Source organism: Triticum aestivum, chromosome 4B (genome assembly GCF_018294505.1).
Source record: "Triticum aestivum cultivar Chinese Spring chromosome 4B, IWGSC CS RefSeq v2.1, whole genome shotgun sequence".
Classification (NCBI taxonomy): Eukaryota; Viridiplantae; Streptophyta; class Magnoliopsida; order Poales; family Poaceae; genus Triticum; species Triticum aestivum.
Genome location: NC_057804.1, coordinates 500148134 through 500155352, shown reverse-complemented (window position 1 = coordinate 500155352; position 7219 = coordinate 500148134). Strand labels below are relative to the sequence as shown.

The 7219-nt window shown below is 49.1% G+C and overlaps 1 protein-coding gene across 1 annotated transcript in view; it reads left to right on the top strand.

Annotated features, from left to right (window-relative positions):
- LOC123092934 (CCR4-NOT transcription complex subunit 9) overlaps positions 1-7219 on the top strand; it is a 25323-nt gene that overhangs the window by 2703 nt on the left and 15401 nt on the right. The window lies entirely within an intron of this gene.

Sequence of the window (7219 nt, the reverse complement as noted above, 5' to 3'; positions counted from 1 at the left end):
GGGGCCACCTCGGGGCAACTTGAGGGCTGGTTTTACTCGTAGCTAGTCTCATCCGGTGTTGCCCTGAGAACAAGATATGTGCAGCTCCTATCGGGATTGTCGGCGCATCGGGCGGCTTTGCTGGTCTTGTTTTACCATTGTCGAAATGTCTTGTAAACCGGGATTCCGAGTCTGATTGGGTCTTCCTGGGAGAAGGTCTATTCCTTCGTTGATCGCGAGAGCTTGTCATGGGGTAAGTTGGGACACCCCTGCAGGGTATAATCTTTCGAAAGCCGTGCCTGCGGTTATTGGCAGATGGGAATTTGTTAATGTCTGGTTGTAGATAACTTGACACCAGATCCGAATTAAAACACATCAACCGCGTGTGTAGCCGTGATGGTCTCTTTTCGGCGGAGTCCGGAAAGTGAACACGGTTTCTGGGTTATGTTTGACGTAAGTAGGAGTTTAGGATCACTTCTTGATCATTACTAGTTGACAACCGTTCCTTTTGCTCTCTTCTCGCTCTTATTGGCGTATGTTAGCCACCATATCTTGCTTAGTCACTCCTGCAGCCTCACCACTTTACCCCTTCCTTTCCCTTTAAGCTTTGCTAGTCTTGATACCCATGGTAATGGGATTGCTGAGTCCTCGTGGCAATCATGACGATCATGACGCGAGAGCGATGCTTGCTTGCGTTGAGTTCTTCTTCTGCTTCTTCGATCAGGGGATAGGTTCCAGGTCGGCAGCCTGGGCTAGCAGGGTGGATGTCGTTTGAGTTTCTGTTTGTGTTTCATCCGTAGTCGGATGATGCTCTTATGTATTGTGATGTTGTATTCATGTGACATTGTATGCCTCTTGTATGTATCCCCATCTATTATGTAATGTTGATGTAATGATATCCACCTTGCAAAAGCGTTTCAATATGCGGGTCTATCCTTGGTGGGACCTTCGAGTTCCTTTTGGATAGGGTCGCATATTGGGCGTGACACCTAAGCATCGCGACTCAGGAGCTCTTACTGGCTCTCCAGCCCTCACCCCCTGGCCTTGACCACCGCATCGCGACCTGACATACCAAGGGCGGCTGAGCTCGCTCGAGGGCCGGGACCTGAGGACTTAGAGCACAAAGGAGAGTGCGGGGAAGAAGGGGGAGGCTCGCACGGGCCTAACCTAGCTGTGCCATGGCTACCGACGCACCAGTCTGGCGCAACGCAAGGGAACGACTCCAGATTGCCGAGATAAGTTTCACGCCTGGAACAACTAATCGTTGCAACGCGGAATTTCTCACTTAATGCAGCCCAGTGGCGGCAACGTTGCCTTCCTTTCTCACCTCTCGGCGGCTGCTTGTGCGGTAAAGGGGACCTCCTGAGCATCGCACCTCAGGGGCTCTTACTGGACCTCGGGCCGCTCACCTTCTGGCCTTGACCACGGCATCATGACCTGGCATACCAGCGACGGCTGCAACCTGCCTGGGGACCAGGACCTGTCAGTGTAAAGCACCAAGTCGTCGCGAGGTTAGAAAGGGGGAACCGAGCCGGGACAGGACAAGCACTTGCACGATTTCATAATCAGGATAACATCAACAAAAGACATCGCGGACCCTTACACGCCCCCACGGGGTGTTTCTCGATTCCTCACAGGGACTCGCCAAGTCAGGCAGTTGCTGAGGCAGCATGGGGAAGCGGAGACGCCCACGTCCAATCAGTCGCCATGTATCGACCAAGGCCGCAGGCTGTTGGGGCCCGCAGTGCTCGGCACTTGCCCTTTTGTCTTTGCCGCTAAGCCAAGTCCGAGCGTGCCTTGGGCCGGGGGCTACTGTCGGCGTTCTAGGAATAGGGGTCCCCAGACTTGCCTGCCTGCGGCCCACGGCGTGGCTCTACCAGTGGCCCAGTATGGCCCGTCTTCGTCAACCAACACTCAAGACCCTCACAAGGGGCCAAACCTCGCGAGGCAGACGACACAAGGCCTCCTTAGGAGCGGCCTCACCAGGCAGGCTCGCGTAGAAGGCGGAGAGATCAAGGCAAGCAGTACCTCGTGAGGTTCCCGTGACACAAGCCATGACGACCAAGTCCAAGCGGGTGCCAGGCGGGCGCCAGCGAGCGCAGTGTCCTCGTTTCCACTTTGGTGCTAAGGGGGCAAGCGCAGGCGTGGAGTACCGAGGCATCAGGCAAATGTTTCCATATCGGTGCAACAATACCAAGACCAGCATTACGGCAGGACGGAGGTCATCGTGGAGCCCAAGACAGTGTCACCACCGGCGCCTTTGACAGGCGAAGACCACCTTTAGTCAGGATAGCTTGTACTAGTTGTCCCCCTTCAAATTGGTCGTTGTTGGATCCCTTCCCGCTCAATATTTGGGGAAAGGACCAGAGCCTCTATAAATAGGACTAGCCACCACAATAGAAGGGGAGGACATTTAGACCATCCTCATCCACACAAGTTTACCAAGCACAAGAACACCTCCCCTCAGGAGGCTGTTCTTCCCGTGTATTGTTCATCATCAGCCCAAGAGGCAATCCACCACCACCACACAGGAGTAGGGTATTACACCACAACGGTGGCCCGAACCTGTATAAATCTTGTGTCTCTTGTGTTGTGAGTTAATCGAGCTAAGCTTAGGCATCGCGGCGAGGCTGAGAGCGAGATTTGGTAGGGGGGAATCTTTGTGCGCACCCCAGTGTTCGAACCTCAAGGGTTTTGCCGGAACCGTAAATCCGACACTCAGCATAACCCGGTGAATCAAGGAGGTAATAATAAATGTAAGGCTGATGGTAGCTTGGAGTTTGTGGCTAACACCAATGGGCAGGGCAACAATCAACGATGTAAGGGGAGATCGCCTCCTCGGTCAGGTGGCTCAAGCCCCACGCTTGAGTAGTTATTAAATGAGCCCTGTCCAAGGCACGGTACTCCATAGAAACCGGTCACTCACATATGGAAGGACTGTACAATCATGAAGGATTTCAAGAATTCCAACATGTTCGACGGTAATTATGGGCCGGGCGGCGGCTCAGGTGGCGGCGGCTTTCATGGCCCGGGCGGCGGTTCAATTCTAATTTTCAAAGCTCTCAGGGTCATCAAGGTGGTTATAATCAGCAATCTGGCCAGGGTGGTCAGTAGCAGCAGCAAGGTGGATATCAAAGTAATCCAAAGCAGTTGAATAGTGGACAATATCATGTGTTTACCACCAGTTTGTGCAAACGGGACCAGAAGCTTCATAAGAGGGCTGTGAACATTGTTGAGCCGGTAATTCCTCGTTATTTGAGATGGTATGAGCAGCCTATTCTATGGAGTAGGGAATATCACCCTCCCCGGGTTGACAATATGGGTCACTTGGCCTTGGTGTTGGCACCTCAGGTTGGTGGATATAAATTCACTAAAGTGCTCATGGATGGAGGCAGTAGCATCAATATCCTTTATTATGAGACTTTTCGTCGCATGGGTTTGACTGATAAAAATCTCAAGACTTCCAACACTATTTTTCATGGAGTGGTCCCTAGTAAGTTGGCATACCCAGTGGGTAAGATTGAGCTGGAGGTAGCCTTTGGAGATGAGCATGATTCTAGGGCTGAGAAGTTAACCTTTGAGGTGGTCAAAATCAAGAGCCCGTATCACGCCCTGTTTGGATGGTCGGCTTTTGCCAAGTTCATGGCACGGTCGTGTTATGTTTATTTGTAGCTCAAGATGCCAGGTCATAAGGTCACCATCATAGTGCATGGGAGTCGAAAGATAGCTTTGGAATGTGAGGAAGGCAATGCTACTTACGCTGGATCTGTTTGTGCAACAAAGGAGTTGAAGTTCTACAAGGACAATGTTGACCCGGCGGACATGATGTCTTTGAAGAAGCCAACCACAGAGCATGAGTCGGTAATGAAGTTTAAGTCGGCCGATGACACCAACCTTGTTGATTTTGTTCCAGGCGACTCATCTAAGCGGTTCAGTATCAGTGCCAATCTGGATCCCAAATAGGAAAGCGCGCTCATCGAGTTCGTCCATGAGAACTGGGACATCTTTGCATGGAAACCTTCTGACATGCCGGGTGTACCGAGAGAACTCGCTGAGCACACTCTCAATATTGATCCAAAATTTAAGCTGGTCAAACAGTTTCTTCGGTGGTTCAATGAAGAGAGGCGTAAGGCCTTGGTGAGGAAGTAGCCCGGCTCTTGGCATCTAGGTTCATTATTGATGTTTTTCATCCAAAGTGGTTAGCTAAACCGGTGTTGGTGCTTAAGAAGAACGGCACTTGGCGTATGTGTGTGGATTACACGGATTTAAACAAAGCTTGTCCGGCTGATCCCTTCGCTCTCCCTCGTATTGATCAAATCATTGATGCTATGGCGGGTTGTGAGTGTTTGAGCTTTTTGGATGCTTATTCTGGTTATCATCAGATCAAGATGGCAGTTAAGGACCAGGAGAAGATAGCTTTATTTACTCCATTTGGAGCCTTCTGCTATGTGTCTATGTCTTTTGGGCTTAAGAGTGCCCAGGCGACTTATCAGCGATGTGTGCAGAACTGTCTTCACAATCAGATTGGGCGTAATGTTCATGCTTATGTGGATGACAATGTGGTGAAATCCAGAGAGAAGGAGACGTTGATAGATGATCTGAAGGAGACCTTTGATAACCTCCGGGTCTACAAGATGGTGCTTAACCCAGCCAAGTGCATTTTTGGTGTACCGGCAGGCAAGCTCTTGGGTTTTCTGGTTTCTAACAGAGGCATTGAGGCTAACCCGGAGAAGATCAAGGCAATCACCTCTTTGGCTAAACCGGCGTGTATCAATGATGTTCATCGTCTAGCGGGTCGTATTGCTCCTTTAAGCCGGTTCATAAGCCGGTTAGGGGAGAAGGCCATACCGCTATATCAGATGATGAAGAAGATAGACGACTTCGTCTGGAGTGATGCTGCTAACGCTGCCTTTGAAGATTTGAAGAGACAGCTAGCTGAGCCACCGGTCCTTGCTGCTCCCATTGATAAGGAGCCACTATTGTTACATGTGGATGCTAACACATGTGTTGTCAGTGTGGCCATTGTGGTGGAGCGCAAGGAGGCTGGCAAGGAGCATCCAGTTCAACGGCCGGTTTACTACATCAGTGAGGTACTTATTGAGTCCAAGCAACGGTATCCACATTGGCAGAAGCTCGTTTATGGGGTGTTCATGGCAAACCGGAAGCTTAAGCAATATTTCCTGGGCCATCCTATCACTGCGATCAATTCTGCTCCTTTAGGAGATATCATTCAAAATAGAGAAGGCACAGGACGAGTCGCCAAGTGGGCCATTGAACTTGGGCCTCATGGTTTAAAGTATGTGCCACGCACTTCTATCAAGTCTCAAGCACTGGTGGACTTCATCAACGATTGGACGGAGCTGCAGATGCCTGAAGAGAAGTCGGACGACACATATTGGACTATTCACTTTGATGGGTCCAGGCAATTGGAGGGCTCGGGGGCTAGAGTTGTTTTAGCTTCCCCTCGAGGTGACAAATTTTGTTATGTGCAACGGTTGATGTTTCTCTGTACTAACAATGCAGCTGAGTATGAGGCCTTGCTCCATGGTCTTCGGATGGCTAAAGAGATGAGCTTAAGCCGGGTAAGGTGCTTTGGCGACTCAAATTTGGTGGCTCAAAAAGTATCAGGCAAGTGGGACTCCAAGGATCCTCTCATGGCGGCTTATCACTGCGAAGTTGATGCCATTGCTGGACATTTCAAGGGTTACCAAGTGGAGCGCATTGACCGCAGAAAGAACGAGGTGGCCGATGCCTTAAGCCGGCTGGGGTCTCAGCGTAAGCCGGTGCCGCCTAATACTTTCTTGGATATTCTGCATAACCCTTCTGTCAAGTTGCCTACAGAGGAAGACTTGGCTGTTCCTGACCCGAAAGCACAATTGGTCGCGGCTCTTCACGTCATCCCAGATTGGATAGTGCCATACTTGTAAGTGCATCTAGTGCCCCTTAGTGATTTTGGTGTATTGAAGACTTATAGGTTAAAGGACTGATGCGTTTGTGAGTGTACACAGGACTATAAGTCTATGAGGAGTTTGATATTTACAGAGAAAGTCGACCCCTAAAAATGAAGTTCTTCAACTGAAGACTTTGGATTTCTGAAGACTTTCTGAAGACTTTGAAAGTGAAGAAATTGGTGTGACCTTGAAGACATGGCAATCATTCAAGGAACATGAAGCATGAAGACTTTTGTTTTCGTAGTTTCATTTTCTCTTTCTTGATTCATAGGAAACACCGTACTGTTAAAGGGGGTCGAGGAAATACTAAGGAAAAATTTCCATGTGATGCTCAACTCAAAATCCTACACCTACCAATCCCTTCGAGTGAAGCCATTGGAAATCTCATACAGTTCAGTCATATTCTTCAGTGACAGAGACGAAGTTCTTCTGGTCTCTGAGGAATTTGTTGTGACTGAGGAGTTAGGAATTCGCCAGTGTGAATTGCCTACACAGTGAGGAACATGATAGCCCTGAGGATTTTGATAGTCAAAATTCCGACCGTTGTTGTGCTATGCACCAGCGGTTCCAAAATATCTACTGTCACATCCCTAGCTTCTGGTAATGCACTAGGCTAGACCTCTTGTGAGCATCATGTTTTATTTCAAATGAAAATTGAATTGAGGATTTTTCAAAGCCTCAGAAACCTCTAAAAATAATCAACAATTAAATCTTCTCAAATGTGTCCAAGAAAATGTTCCTGTTATTCCATGGAAATATTGGTGAGAGGTAAAATTTAAACCAATATTTTTGGAGTCACAGAGATAATTATTTTGGTCATTTGATTTAATCCAATAACTATTTGCTTTGGAATTATATTTAATATATATTAAATATGACTCCAATAATTTTGGAAGTTTGTGAGTGGCTTTGTATATATCTTAGCAAGCCACATAAAAATCTACAGAATTTATTTAAATGATTTAGTTGCTAAACTAAATCAAATCAAAATACAGAAAATAGAAAACAGAAGTAAAATAGGAAAAACAGAGAGAGGGAGAGAAACATTACCTGCAGCCCACCTGGGCCACTTACCTGGCCCATCTCCCCCGGCCGGCCCAGCCCACCTCCTCCCCCTTGTCATCTTCCTCCCCTCGCACCGAAGCAGCTCGGTGGCGAGCGCCGATGCCGCCTCGGCCACCTCCTGCTTCGCCGTGGCAGCCTCCCCGACCCCCTCGCGACGCCACGAAGACGGCCTCGACCCCCCTCGATCGTCTCTCTCTCTCTGGACCCCCTCCTCCTCCTCTGCT